The 15,777-nt window shown below is 43.3% G+C and overlaps 1 long non-coding RNA gene across 1 annotated transcript in view; it reads right to left on the bottom strand.

The window, feature by feature from the left end:
* Positions 1–3,602: 3,602 nt before the first annotated feature.
* Positions 3,603–15,777, bottom strand: part of LOC114604365 (uncharacterized) — a 117,893-nt gene continuing 105,718 nt past the window's right edge. The window contains exon 5 of the long non-coding RNA XR_003708291.2: positions 3,603–3,722. This is a non-coding gene — a long non-coding RNA (uncharacterized LOC114604365). The remainder of the gene's footprint in view (positions 3,723–15,777) is intronic.

Below are 15,777 nucleotides of genomic sequence, written 5' to 3'. Positions count from 1 at the left end.
TAGTTTAACTGTGAAAAAGTACTTTCTTTTGCCTGACCTGCATCTTCCAACATTCAGCTTCATTGTGTGGCTCTAGTATTATGTGTGTGTGTGTGTGTGTGTGTGTGTGTGTGTGAGAGAGAGAGAGAGAGAGAGAGAGAGAGAGAGAGAGAGCGCTATAAGAGTCAAGCTGCTTGAATCCTGTCTTACTGCTTTGATTTCCACAACTCTTTGAGGTAAGTCATATAATAATACCCAAAGACAGCCAGTAAGTTCTGTATCACAGTGAGGTTTGGACTACAATTCTTCCCATTTCAAGTCTAGCACTCACAGAATCATAGAATTGCAGAGTTGAAAGGGATCGTGAGGGTCATGTAGTCTAATCCCCTGCAATGCAGGAAACTTAACTAAAACATCCATAACAGATGGCCATCCAATCTCTGCTTAAAAACTTCCCATGAAGGAGAGTCCTCTCAAGGGAGTCTGTCCAACAGTCAAACAGCTCTTACTGGCAGAAAATTCTTCCTAATGTTTAGTAGGACTCTCCTTTCTTGTAACTTGAAGCCAATGGTTTGGATCATAGCCTCTGGAGCAGGAGAAAGCAAACTTGCTCCATCCTCTATGTGACAGCCCTTTAGATATTTGAGGATAGCTCTCATATCTTCTCATAATTGTCTCATAATCTGGTGAACTGGGTTCGCATCCCCGCTCCTCCACATGCAGCTGCTGGATGACCTTGGGCTAATCACACTTCTTTGAAGTCTCTCAGCCCTGCTCACCTCACAGAGTGTTTGTTGTGGGGGAGGAAGGGAAAGGAGAATGTTAGCCGCTTTGAGACTCCTTCGGGTAGTGATAAAGCGGGATATCAAATCCAAACTCTTCTCTTCTTCTCTTCTCAGGTTCCTCTTTACCAGGATAAAGATAACCAATTCTCTCAACTGTTCCCCATAAGGCTTGTTTTCCAGACCCTTTATCAGCTTAGTCACCCTCCTCTGCACACATTCAAGCTTGCAAATTTCCTTCTTAAATTGTAGTGCCCAGAACTGGACAAAGTACTCCAAAGCAGAATAGAGTGGTACTATGACTTCCCTTGGTTAGGACACTAGACTTCTGTTGATGCAGCCTATAATAGCATTAGGCTGCTGCATCATACTGTTGACCCATGATAAGCTTGTGATCTACAAAGACCCCCTAGATCCTTTTCAAATATACTACTGGCAATCCAGATGTCCCTCATCTTATATTTGTGCAGCTGACTCTTCCTGTCTATGTGTAGAACCTTATGTTTGTTTCTATTAAGATTCATTTTGTTAGTTTTGACCCAGTTCTCCAACCTGTTAAGGTCATCTTGAATCCTGATTCTGTCTTCATTGGCACTGGCTACCCCTCCCAGTTTGGTGTTATATGCAAATATGCTCAGCATCCCCTCAGTACCTTCATCTAAGTTGTTTATAAATATGTTGATCAACAATGGTCCCAGGACAGAATCCTGAGGCACCTCACTTGTCACTTTTTCCCAGAATGATGAGGAACCATTAGTGAGCACCCTTTGGGTTGAGTCAGTCAACCAGCTACTAAAGGGAAGTCCTCTTTCTGCATATAACTGTTAGTTCTCCTTCTGCACAAAACACCCAAATCCACCCAACAGCTACCTTGTCTAGTCCACATTTTACAAACTTCTCTGCAAGAATACCATGGGAGAGCTTGTCAATAGCCTTACTGAAATCAAGATACCCTATGTCCACAGCATTCCTCTGATCCACCAAGCTTGTAACTCCATCATAAAAGGATATAAGATTTGTCTAGCACAACTTGTTTTTGAGAAACCCATGGGATTCTGCCAGCCAAAGCCGCTGCTTCCACCTCATGTGCAGGCTGGCCATGTAAAGGGACTGCCATTTTGAACTTTCTTATCACTTGTTGGAAGCAAGACTTTTCTTGCTGCCAAATACTAATTGTTTCTGATTAACAGCTCCAATTGAAGCAAGAGTACCGAGAACTGCCTTAGCCCTTGAGAAATAGTTATACAAACTATATTCATATATCACCAAAATCACCAGTCTGGAGTACAAAACACACAGCCCAGGTCCTAATGTGGTATTCCAAAGGGCCACCCATTTTCAACTCTCATCAGCCTGCTTACTAGAAAAGTCTAAACAAAGTTTCTTCTGAAAAATGTAGTGCCATCTTATTAAATAAATTGATTTTTATCTGCTATGGGACAACTCCTTATAGGTGTCTCAACTAATTACCAGAAATAATGAGAAAGTGTTGAAGAAAAGTAAATTATAGAAATGTAACTCCAATTATCTCATAAAGAAGACTGAGGACGTGATAAAAAGAGGGGATTAGTTACAGAAAACTTCTGGGAAGTTTTTATTTCAATTACTGTGTATGTCTCCTCCCATTCAAAGTTACCATATTACAGCAACAGCAATACATTCATTACAGCCAATGAAGTACACCTTCATTAACTTGAACTGTATTTGCTTATTCCAATGAATTGTGCCCTCTAAATGAAGCTGACTCTATGGACTCTTGGGCCAGCTAATGAGTCTCCTTGTGCAAGAGCAATTAGCAGACAGCCTGTTAAGATGGCTCTCTTCTTTGCACTATTGGAACAATACAAAGCAGCCAATGCCAAAAGAAAGACAAATAGGCTCTGAATGGGTGGTTTATTCATGCATGCTTTGCTATATTATGATAAATAATTTTGCATCCTGTGCTTATGAGCAGAATCTCATGCACTCCTGAATGTCATATAATCAGGACTGTACTCAATGGACTGAATTATATTGCAGTGTTGCACATTGATGAGACTCAAATGTTTAAATGACATTTGCAAAATCAAGTGCTTTCAGCAAAATTGTTCCCCCACTATTTTGGCAATCGTTGCTGTTTAAGGAACTTTTGTACACGTTAAAATATATTTATTTATCACCCTTTCATTTCTAGAAAGCTCATGATAACTTTGCTGTTGAGATTTTTAAAGCCATGATAATAGATTTAAATGTGAAATGGAAACAAACTTCATCCAACAGAGCAAGTAGTCTGGCTTTTCTCAAACAACTGAAAATGACAGATAGTTTTTTTTAATCTTAACAGTGGACAGTGTTTTCAGAGAGTGCAGTCTTCACACTCAATAAATATATTTGATCCCAAATGTAGTAAAAACTAGTTGAAAAAAGGGCCAGACTAGATGTGAAGTGTCTTTGCTTAGAAACCATCACTGGAGGAAGGAGAATGATTCAGATCAGGTCTGTAGATTTGGGGCAGCATTTGTCAACCCAATTTAATTCTTCCCAGTCCCTAAAGTCCATATTTTATCTGTCTTTCCCCAGCTGCTGCCTCCATGGCTAACAACTGCCTTGGCAGGAAATTAGCTAAATTACAGAAATGGGGGGTTAACTTCCCCACCCAGCAATGCAGCACCAACTGAAACGGAGAGGATGCTTGATTAGTTTTAAACAAAGAAAAATATGTTGGGAGGTCCAGTCAGGGATATTTAATTTCTCTGTGTGTCCCACTAACATTGTGCAAAAGTTATGGAAGTGGTCACAAAACTGCACAAAAGCAGCAACCGCACCTTACTTTTTGATTAGGATTTTTCTGTAAGAACTTACATTAAGCGACTGGCACTTGCTTTAGGTTTCCAAACTTTTCTGTTCCAGATCCACAGTTGTTCTTCCTCTTCAATGAGGCTCTGCTAACACATTTCGCCCAGCTGTAGATCAACAAAGTTGCTGCAAAGTATTAAAACACAAGCCCATTGATTTAGCATTGCAGTAAAATCTATTGTAAAGCACAGGCCATCACATAATTCTATTGAACAACTTGCTTTCTTCAGCAAGTAGCATATTTTGAGTCCTGTCACATGGCATTTAACTTCCATTATTGATTTTAATCATGATCAGCATCTATAATTCCTTTCCTCCACCCAATAACATAGGCAGGGTCCAAAAGGTTCTTCCTATAAATGTCACAATGAAATACTATGAATGGGGCATCAAAGGTGAAGATGAGTCATGAGGTGGAACAGCAATAAAAAACATTTTGAAGTAAGTACATGATGTGCAAGTATAGATAAAGAGCTTCAGCTTATACAATCAAAATAGCAGGAAATGCTTCCAGAAAATGTATTATCTTACTGGATTTCTTTCTGCAAGGACTATCTCAGGAAACAGTAACCTAAATCCTGTCCCAGTTGAAAACCATTTATGTTTCTTTATTGTTTCCCCAGGATGGGTTTGGGGGCAGTGTCACATTTTCAGTCTAAAGGTAATCTCAAAATCTAAAAACACAAATGTTTCATCAAATTTTAGCCTATCCTTAGCTTCTTTTCTGAGATTATAGCTACAAAAGACTGAGTTCAGCTATTGTAGATTTTTAATTTGGCTTTAAATTATGTAATTGTCATATTCAGCCTAAAAAAATTTATTGGAGCTCTGTGAAATATTTCTAGTTTTCAGTGATGGGTTTTGAATGTATGCAGTCAGCATTAGAATTAATGAGTGTAAATCCAGCCCAAATTATTCATGATAACTAAAATACCCACTTTTAACCTTGACCTGTACTTCCACTTATACCTATGTACTTAGTAAAGACTAATTTTTGATTATTCTCACCCACAGAACATATACCGTACTTTCACTCTTTCCCTTAGTCAATGACATTATGTTGAATGTCCTCATACCGTGGGGACTCTGAAATTTGCTGGCTTCATAAAGTGTATCTACGCAATGCCTTTGTAATTGAATAGCTTGGTCATATAGCACCTTCATTCTGATGACTTAACATGAGTCAAAGAAATCAAGACCAATGAGCTGTATTAAAGGACAAATATTTTATTAAAGGAAAGGACAAATTTAATTGACTAGAACATGTTAAGGTTGTGTTGGCAGATGCAAAATATATATGCAGCAGAAACAAGGAGATTAGCACATATGGATGAATAAATAATCTGCAGAGTCAGTTGGATGCCCCTTCCCACCACCCCCAATTATGAAATGCAAATACACTATGAAGAAAATGTTTGAAGTCAAATAGAACACCCTCATCTCCCCAGAGATTTTACCTGGTCAACATCATACACAGAAGTGAGCAACCTACAGAATTGTCTGTAAACAGAAATATATAAACCTATATGAATCTATAAATAAGAATAGTAGCGGGATCGTCAATGTGGCATCATCATATAGACATATACCTGCTTTCTATGTATGAGTTTCAGAAGATTCAGAATCTCGCCGGACTTTGAATGACGTTTGCTAAAATCATTGCTACCATTAGCTATGGGCATTTGTGGAAGACAAAAAGCAGTCGTGTATATTTTTGTTCAGAAGTAAGTCCCACTACATTCAATAGAGCTTATTCACTCGTTTAAGTGCGCACAGGGCTGCAGCCTTCTTTGGCAGCAACACACTTCACTCGAATCCCATATTAGAAATATGTCACTGCAGGTTAAGATATTTTGGGGGCCATAATTTATTTTTCTTTTGTTTATCTTTTGCTTATCTTATCAAGCTTATTGCTTTTGTGAAAGTCACTGAAGCAATGTATATCTGCAGAGCACTACCAGCTACATGAAATCAGGTCCATATTCCATCCTTCTCATGGAAGAATAACCCCAGACAGGGCTGGCTCAAGACATCTGGCATCTGACACAAACCACAAAATGGTGTCTGCGGCCCTACCAGGGAAGAAGGAGTGAGAAAAGATCTACAGCAGAACAAGGGGGAAATAAAGATCTATGTTGGGAACAAGGGTGGGAGGAGACCAACAGCACCTTCTATTCGCCAAGAGGCTGCTGCAGAAGCAGCACTGGAGGGGCGCTGCTGAGGAGGGGGCAGATCCAGCCTCTAAGGAGCTCACCAGGGCCATGGATGCTACCACAGCAGCAGCAGCAGCAGGCAGGCAATGCATTCCTTGAAGGTCGTATCTGTTGCCCCTGTGGATCTTGCTGCCTGAGGCAGTAACCTTACCTTGCCTCGTGTGTGGGCTGGCACTGCCCCCAGAGAAGTACTACTTCCTGAAAAATATCCAAAGGTAACACCCTTGAGTTACAGGGAAAACCCACGAGCAGGAAACATGTCTCCCCCCATGTTGGTCTCTACAGCCACAACAGGGGCTGTAACTCTCCAATGGTTTGATTTCATCCCTGAATGCGCACTCTTCCCTCATATCATGAGACAGACAGATGCCAACTGATGGTCTCAAATGTGACAGGATACTCATGCTCACTTTAAATTTTTGCATTAATTGAACAGCCAGTTGAGTTTAAAGTAATAGCATGTTTGTGTGAAACAGCTCTCACAGAGATTATAAATCAATAGATATCAATAGAGGCATGCTTTTCAAGTCAGCCTAATAAATCAACAGCTCATCTGATTTGATTCCCATTTTATAAGAAAAAAGGTGACATAAAGGAAACAGATTGCATACAGTTCTCATAAGGACTGGAGATGGAAAACATGAAATATTCTCACTTCACATATTTAGCCAATTTCAGGGGGGGGGCACAAAAACAGGATTTCTGTACCATGCATACTATTCCTGTTATTGTTGTTGGTATATGGAATTTGGTCGTTCAAAAGCAAAATTATACCATACACATTTTCCCCACTTGAAATGGCAACTGCAGGCAGTTTGTGTCAATTGGCTCTCATTTGGTTGCGACTATTTTAACCACACCAGATGGCATCCCCAAACCGTGAACCATTTCTTTCAGAGGGCTTGTAATTCCATCCAGAATAGCCAACTGGCCAATCTTCCAGACACCAGACCAAGCAATAGTCCCAATTTTCCTGAACTCCAAGGGCCACACAAACCTGACTTAAATAGTTTTACATGCCACACCAGTCTCCGAGTGGCACAAGATTCCAGGGGTATCAGGCGTGCTCAGCAGGGTCTGTGTCTCCTTTTGGACAATGAGGCACAGTGGAGTCTGTGGTGTCTTTATGATACATGGTTTATTTACACATATATACAACCTGCGTCTAGATGGAGAAAGCGCAGGGCATTCACATCGCAAGAAGGATCTGTTCCTCCTGTTGCTGCAGCTTCAGATTCCAAGCGACTCCCAACATCATATCTGATGTTCTTTGCAGCATAAAAGAGATTGCCTGCCTCATGCTCCGCTCCCCCTTCAGCTTCTAAAACTGACACTTTTCTCCTGTTCACTTACCTCTTCACCCACTGCAATTCTGCCCATCCCTCATGAAACTCTGCCCTTTTGTTTCTGCTATCTCTCACCTCAGGGAGGGGCTTTGTCCATTATCTGTCCATCCCAGAGAGTCTCTGTTAATGACCTTCTAAATGGCTTGGCCATTCCAGTGATTACCTCCAGACAGTTCTTCTGCCAAGAAGCTTCCTGGACACATAAAAGCTTGTTTAGACTCTAGCTCCCACTAGACCCAGGTATTTAGGGGTTTGCTTAAATTCTAACCCTTTACTGAATCCAGATGTTTTAGGTGAGTCTTGCCCTGCCCCCCAAAAAAACATATACAGTAGTACCTCGGGTTAAGTACTTAATTCATTCCGGAGGTCCGTACTTAACCTGAAACTGTTCTTAACCTGAAGCACCACTTTAGCTAATGGGGCCTCCTGCTGCTGCCACGCTGCCGGAGCACGATTTCTGTTCTTATCCTGGAGCAAAGTTCATAACCTGAAGCACTATTTCTAGGTTAGCAGAGTGTGTAACCTGAAGCGTATGTAACCTGAAGCGTATGTACCCGAGGTACCACTGTAATAATACAGTTCAGCGTCAATAGTGGAAGAAAAATGTTAGATGTTGAGAAACTGATAAACAAGTTGAGGATGCACTATTTTAGGGTGCAGCACCTCTTAGAATCATAGAGTTGGAATAGACCACAAGGGCCATCGAGTCCAACCCCCTGCCAAGCAGGAAACACCATCAGAGCACTCCTGACATATGGTTGTCAAGCCTCTGCTTAAAGACCTCCAAAGAAGGAGACTCCACCACACTCCTTGGCAGCAAATTCCACTGTCGAACAGCTCTTACTGTCAGGAAGTTCTTCCTAATGTTTAGGTGGAATCTTCTTTCTTGTAGTTTGGATCCATTGCTCCGTGTCCGCTTCTCTGGAGCAGCAGAAAACAACCTTTCTCCCTCCTCTATATGACATCCTTTTATATATTTGAACATGGCTATCATATCACCCCTTAACCTCCTCTTCTCCAGGCTAAACATGCCCAGCTCCCTTAGCCGTTCCTCATAAGGCATCGTTTCCAGACCTTTGACCATTTTGGTTGCCCTCCTCTGGACACGTTCCAGTTTGTCAGTGTCCTCCTTGAACTGTGGTGCCCAGAACTGGACACAGTACTCCAGGTGAGGTCTGACCAGAGCAGAATACAGTGGCACTATTACTTCCCTTGATCTAGATGCTATACTCCTATTGATGCAGCCCAGAATTGCATTGGCTTTTTTAGCTGCCGCGTCACACTGTTGGCTCATGTCGAGTTTGTGGTCAACCAAGACTCCTAGATCCTTTTCACATGTACTGCTCTCAAGCCAGGTGTCCCCCATCTTGCATTTGTGCCTCTCATTTTTTTTGCCCAAGTGCAATACTTTACATTTCCCCCTGTTAAAGTTCATCTTGTTTGTTTTGGCCCAGTTCTCTAATCTGTCAAGGTCGTTTTGAAGTGTGATCCTGTCCTCTGTGGTGTTAGCCACCCCTCCCAGTTTGGTGTCATCTGCAAATTTGATCAGGATGCCCTTGAGTCCATCATCCAAGTCGTTGATAAAGATGTTGAATAAGACCGGGCCCAAGACAGAATCCTGTGGCACCCCACTAATCACTCTTCTCCAGGATGAAGAGGAACCTCTTAACATACTGCAAGCGATGCAGGCACAATAACATGTCTATTTTACAAGATAAATCTAGATTCCGTCCTGCTCCCACCCTCCCAGTGTGGATTTAAACAGCTGCCAAGTAGAGAATAGGTCTTATTTCTTGTCTATCTGGAAAATGTTTTTAAATTGCTCCCCAGTGTGATGTTTGTTTCAAAATCCTTTGTGTAGCTTCAACACCTTATGGCTGCCGGAGAACACTTGAAAACACTTCTTGCAGTAGTTGTGTTTGCTTCTGACATTAGTGGCCCCTGTTCAGTTCAGTATTCTTTTAAATTTACCATTCTGCATTATAACAGCTGGCTAGCAAGTGCAAAAAGAGAAAAATATTCCCATTTTATTGATTAAGGCCTCACAGAAGGAGAAGGGGACATATTTATTCATTAGCAAATGTACCCTTTACAGATAATACTCTTTCCAGAAGGCACTAAGAATAATGTATTTCTGACATAGCTATAGAAAGCAGAGTGGAGGGTTGCCTCCAGTCCTTTCAACCCCCCTCAAGTCTGGTGTAAGAGGGGTTTGGATGACTCTGTAATTTGGGGAAATGCCTTGCACACTAGTAGGGATAGAAAAATCTGTTTCTAGGTTTACTTTAAAAATCCATAGAAATATGAAAGACTATTTATATATTTCATCACAATATGTACATATTTATCACAATGTATGGCTTTCTAAATGTTTCCCCCACCCTATAATTGGAATCCAGGTCTCCCTAGTCCAAATTCTTTTTTCTTTTTTTTAAAGGTGCATCCTTTGTCTTATAACTTTGTCCTTTCTCCAGTCCTATTTTTCATTCATCTTAACTTTTTAGGTTACTTACTTAGGGACATCTCTACAATATATACCATTTTAATAAATAAATAAATTCTTCCTGCCCCAAAATCACAGGGGGTAGCAGATGAGAAAATACTATTTCCCACCCCCCAAAACTGCAAAGACCCTAACCCTTGCAGAACCCCCATGCCTACCTGTTTGAGGTTTGGCATGCTTTATTCCCTTAGAAGGGATAGCAATGCCAACAAATTTCATCCAATTCTGCCATGATTTTTTAAAAAGTTATAGGAATTCTCTTTAAAACTCTCTCTCTCTCTCTCTCTCTCTCTCTCTCTCTCACACACACACACACACACACACACACCCCAACCCTCAGACTGCAAACCATGCAGCACAGAAAACCCAGCACCTATTTTACTTCATCTCCTCAGAAAATCTGACTATAATTTTTATCCAATTAAAATGTGGTTGCCATTTGTTTATTTTCCTATATAAGTCAATGGATAGACATTTGAAGCCTCAGATTTTCTGAAGCAAAGTTCTGAGTTGGACCTGAAATGTACCAGATTGTGACCAAAGCATTCAGAGTCAAATTTCGTCTTCCAAAGTGGGATCTGAAATATATCTTGCTGTTGGTGCACACACCTAATAGAATTGCCCTGAAACATCAATGCTTGCTTTCCTTTCTTCGTCTCTCTCTCTCTCTTAATTCTGTTTTTTCCTTCGTCTTTTTTTGTTTTGCTGTCTGTATTTTACCATGCAAGGATGCTCTTTGCTGCAGCACTACAGGCATTCTGATCTGTTGAACAAATCCTTTCATTATTAGTATTCGAAGTACAGGTCAGCGGAATTGCTCTGACAGCAGTGGAAGCTGCATTACTCACCCTTATTAGAGATGGCACTAGCCCCTTTGTGATCGGTACCATACATCACTAGGAATGCCACAGCAGACTAAATTAGGCCGTTTTCATTTTCTCTTTGTTTTAGCATGTCATAACAGGTCACTGTTTCTGCATTAGCAAAAGGTCGGATTAAGGTGAATAACCCACAAGAGAGGGGACTTTTCATATGCAGGCCCAGGACAAATTAAAGCAATGTTTGACAGATCTGCCAATCTAAGCACAATGCTGCACCAGGACTGCCAAGACTGACTGCCATCTTCTGGTCTGAGTAAGCTTGTTACGGAGCTTAAAGATCGCTGCTGAGTGAGCCCAGCCACAAATCACAGAAGTGCAGTAAAGGAAATATCAGCTCATAAAACAATTAGCCCAGTTCACTGCAACAGCAGGAGATGCACTTTGTCAAAAGCACATAGATTACTGCAGTCCCGTTCCTGCATTTCTGGCTTCAGCAGGGCAGAGGGACTGATCTTCAGAAGAATTTGTTAAAAGAGGGCGGGAAATTGTTGCTTACTGGGTTTAAAAAATCAGCAATGCCACCTGCACTTTACAAAGAATATATCAGAACTAAGTGTTTTAGAATATGACCAACTCTGCAGAGGTAAAATAAATTATCACATTGTCTTTCCAGTTCTGCAATTCACCACTCTGGTCATGTGTTTGTACTTAGCCTCCGTAACCACTGTTTACTCTCTGCCTTGTCATTTCCCTGACTCTCACATGCTGTCTTTACTTATCTCAGAACACCAAAAGGCTCATGGCAGATGGTGTCATGAGAACCAGATGCACAGTGCTATTTTTCTAGGAAAAGAGGTACCGGAACTCATCATGAATGCCTCCCTTGTTCTCTTATAATGGCAATGGCGCCCACTTGAGAGGTGAGTTCCAGCGGAAAGAAAGCTCTGCAGATGAGAGCCAGTATAGTGTAGTGGTTAAGAGCGGTAGTCTCGTAATCTGGGAAACCGGGTTCGCGTCTCCGCTCCTCCACATGCAGCTGCTGGGTGACCTTGGGCTAGTCACACTTCTTTGAAGTCTCTCAGCCCCACTCACCTCACAGAGTGTTTGTTGTGGGGGAGGAAGGGAAAGGAGAATGTTAGCCACTTTGAGACTCCTTAAAGGGAGTGAAAGGCGGGATATCAAATCCAAACTCTTATTATTATTATTATCACAGAGAGGGAAGGAGAGGAACCTCTGCATAAATTTTATTGGACTGATGCCTGCTCTGATTCTGGTTATGGACTGGAGTCCTCCATGCTGATTACCAATTCCCATTCTTGCCTATGGCTTCACATATGTGTTTAAACAAAGAAGTGGCTGGAAATCTCCATATTCAATGTCGGTTTTAAAAGTAGGAGAGGCTTGTGGTTGGACCAGTCCCAGTACTACTCAGACCGATGCAGACTTAGTGAACTGGAGCAACAATCAGTATAATAATTCCACCTCTTTGGATCATAGGAGTCAGTTTGTCACATGCAGACTTGGTCTCTCATTGGAAGGCCTTGAGATACCCATACATAGGTAAGAAAGCAAAGAGGTACCGCAGTCTCTTATTGATAAAGAGTCAGCCATTTTCATTCGAGTGGAACACAATATCAAGAATGCCATTAGAACAGGGAGGGAATTTACTGTGGCCCTTGTTATAGTTCAGAATTTATCTGGTTAAATTCCCTGGTGTGTGTCACCTGCTGACGTCAGCTAACAGCTGGGCGGAGACAGAAGCTTTAGAAGCTGGGCGGGACTATTCCCTGTTTGTTCAGTTTCTCTCTGTGTGTCTGAGAGAGAGACATGTTTGCAATGGCTGCCAGCAGCGATGGCTGAACTGTTTCAATAAAGAGCTGTAAATAGACAAACCGGACTGCGTGTGTTTGTCAAAGGACGTGATAGTTTTCCCGCTGTGTCCAACTCTGCTAAGCCGTGAACTGGAGGGAGCAACAATGGCGCAGCTTTTGAAGAAGTGTGCCGGACCCGTTGTAAACTGCTGATTGACGTTCGTAAAGTAATCAGAGGTCACGGCTCATCGATCAAGCTCTGCAGATCGAATTTCGTAACAGGTCATGGGTACTTAATTACCGCTTGTAAAACTATCACGGAAGCTTTGAAGTTGCGGTTTAGAGCAACGGAGCACGGCAGGAGACGGAGGCCGGAATCTGAGGCAAGCGGCTAGCTGAAAGGTCTGCCTGTGCTGAGAGCTGAGAGCTGAAAAGCAGCTGAGAAATCGTTTCTCCGGACGGGTGCTGGATAAGCTGTAAGTAGGCTTGGGCCCCTTGGGAGAACGGGAGGAGAATGGCTGCTGCTCAGGCACAGGGCCATGAGAGCTTCAATATTCCCTTCGAAAGGCTCAATGGCTCCAATTGGGAAGACTGGAATAAGCGCATGTACTATTGGCTGGAGGGAAAGCAGCTGTGGGAATGCACGCAGGCTGATCCAGTCGTGGCCGGACCCAATGCAGGAGCCGCAGACGTGGAGAGAGCCACTGCAGCGGCAAAGAAAGACAAGAAGGCCATGTCCCATGTAGTGATGGCGCTTGAGGCGTCGCAGCTCCCTCATATAGACGGCTTACGTACCTGTCATCAGATTTGGTCTGCTCTGACTAGAATACATCAGAGGACCACAGCTGGGGCAAAGATTCATGTGATACGTTCTCTGTTTGAGAAGAAGCTGTCGCCAGGGGAACCGATAAGGGATCACATTGCCCAGGTGCTGACTATTTTCAGTAAGCTGCGTCAGCTCAATGTGCCCTTCCCTGATGAACTTAAGGCTTATACACTTTTAAGTTCTTTGGACAGGAGTTATGAGAACTTGGTTCTAACGATGGAAACGATGCCTCCGCAAGATCTTACGATTGATTATATTAGCGGACGCTTGATTGACGAAGAATCAAAGCGGCAGAGGGCGGTGAAAGAGGGCAAGGCTGGCACAGGGAGCTCTGGGTGTAAGGGCGGAGCCAGGCCAGCTGAATGCACTGTCCAGGCTTTTTCCGTTCGTCGTTGTTACATCTGTAATTCAACAGAGCATTTACGTCGTAATTGCCCCCACCGGTGCAGAGAGCCGCGGCAGGATGTTGTGAAGGACATTTCCCATGGGAATCAGGCGGGTTTCCATGGCAACAGGCCTGGGAAGACAGGCAGGCGTGGAACTGAGCCAGGTGGCCGTGGTAAACAGCAGGGAGAAGAGTCTTATCAAGTCTCAGCGAGTATGGCAGTGTTTGAGGAGGGCCGAGTGGAAAATCCCGAGATGGCCTTTGTAATAGACTCTGCAGCTAACCGCAACATGGTTCCAGAGACCCCTGCAGTCGAGAGGTGGAATTGCACGGCAGTTCCGAAGGGACAGACTATTAAGTTTGCAAATGGACAGAAAACTAGAGTTTCCAAGTGTACTAATGCCTATCTTTCTGTTTTACAGGAAACGGTGGATTTTTGTATTGTTCCAGAGATTCAACAATGTTTGTTATCTGTGCCTTATTTGTTAAGTAAGGGGTTCAAAGTTTGTTTTGAAAATGATGTCTGCACAATCTCCAAAGGGGGGAGGTTACTGGCCAAAGTGCGGAAGGGACAGAATGATCTTTTCATTCTTAAAACGTCTCTTGGAGGTGAGGGGAAGGTTGAGAAAGCACAAGCGTTGCGTGCTACAGTTCCCAACCAGCGTGCTACAATTCCCGCTCATAATGTTACATGTTCATGCGTATGGCATCAGAGAACGATTCACAATCCTTTAGAGGATTTGCAGGTGTTACCTGAGGTTGTTACAGGTTGTAAGATTAAAAATTGTCAAAGTGCCATTAATTGTGACACTTGCAAGCAGGCAAAGGTGAGAGGGTGCAGTTACCCAAAGGTGGAACGTGTAGCCGCTAAACCTTTTGAGCTGGTTCACATAGATTTGTCCGGTCCTGTCAAGGCACCAAGTCTAGGGGGGGCCAGGTTTCTGCTAACTTTTCTGGATGATTTCTCACAGAATTCCTGGGCTCACGGTCTCAAATCCAGGGAGGATGCAGCACAGCTGATCAAGAGCTGGATTGAGGGGGTGGAACAGAGGTTCTCCACCAGGGTTCAAGCTATCATCAGTGACAGAAATGCTAAGTACACTGGTTCTGCTTTGCAGAAGTTCTTTCAACAGAAAGGGATACGACACACAGTTATTTCACCCCAGCAAGGTGGAGTGGCAGAGCTGAGAAGTGGAGCTCTGATTAAAGCTGCACAGGTGATGCTAAAAGAAGCCAGGTTACCTCCTGAGTTTTGGCTGGAGGCTACGAGGGCTGTGTCATTCACCTGGAATCGTGTCTACAACTCATTGGTAGGTGACACACCGTTCTCTTTGTTAAATGGCCGAAAACCCCAGGTTCACTTTCTGCGGACGTTTGGGACTCCTGCGCTTGTCTCTGTGCCTGAGGCTTTGCGAGGGCCAGATGGAGCCAAAGTCCAGAAAATGATCTTCTGTGGGTATGAGCCAGAAGCCCGTGCATGGCGATTTGCTTACCCGTCAGGTGATCAGAGTAAGGTGCTGATCAGTAAACACGCTGAGTTCTTAGAGGAGGAGGTGAAGTCAAAGACTCCTGTTAGGCGTGATGTTCTCTCAGATTGTCTCTCTGATCCAGAAGACAGTTCTGATGAGGCAGAGGAAGAAGGGGCTGAGGCTGCTGATGACGACCAAAGTCAGGAGCAAAGTCAGGAGCAGGATGAGGTTTCGGTAGCTTCTCCACAAGATGTTAAGAGAGCACCCAAAAGCGAGCCTAGTTCTCCTGTGAGTGTAATGGAGAGGATTCGAAAATGCTTTAAGTCAGAAGGAGAATCCCATGATGCAGAGGACACACCTGCTGATCAAAGTGAGTCAGAGGGAACACCTGAGTTTGTGCCTAGGAGGTCCAGTCGCACAACAAAGGGTGTCCCACCAGAGAGGTATCAGGCCACAGGTGCGTGGATAAGTTTCGCACAGTGCGATTCTGAAAGTTGTGAGGTGGTTCCACAAATGCCAAACAGGTTTGCCAAGGGAAGGCGCAAGGCATTGGGGAAGGAATTGATCTCACAAGGTACTGAAGATGTTGCACAGGTATCACGCAGGGACACAAGGGGGGTGTTATAGTTCAGAATTTATCTGGTTAAATTCCCTGGTGTGTGTCACCTGCTGACGTCAGCTAACAGCTGGGCGGAGACAGAAGCTTTAGAAGCTGGGCGGGACTATTCCCTGTTTGTTCAGTTTCTCTCTGTGTGTCTGAGAGAGAGACATGTTTGCAATGGCTGCCAGCAGCGATGGCTGAACTGT

Source organism: Podarcis muralis, chromosome 9 (assembly GCF_964188315.1).
Source record: "Podarcis muralis chromosome 9, rPodMur119.hap1.1, whole genome shotgun sequence".
NCBI classification, from domain to species: Eukaryota; Metazoa; Chordata; class Lepidosauria; order Squamata; family Lacertidae; genus Podarcis; species Podarcis muralis.
This window is presented reverse-complemented; position numbering and strand designations above follow the sequence as displayed.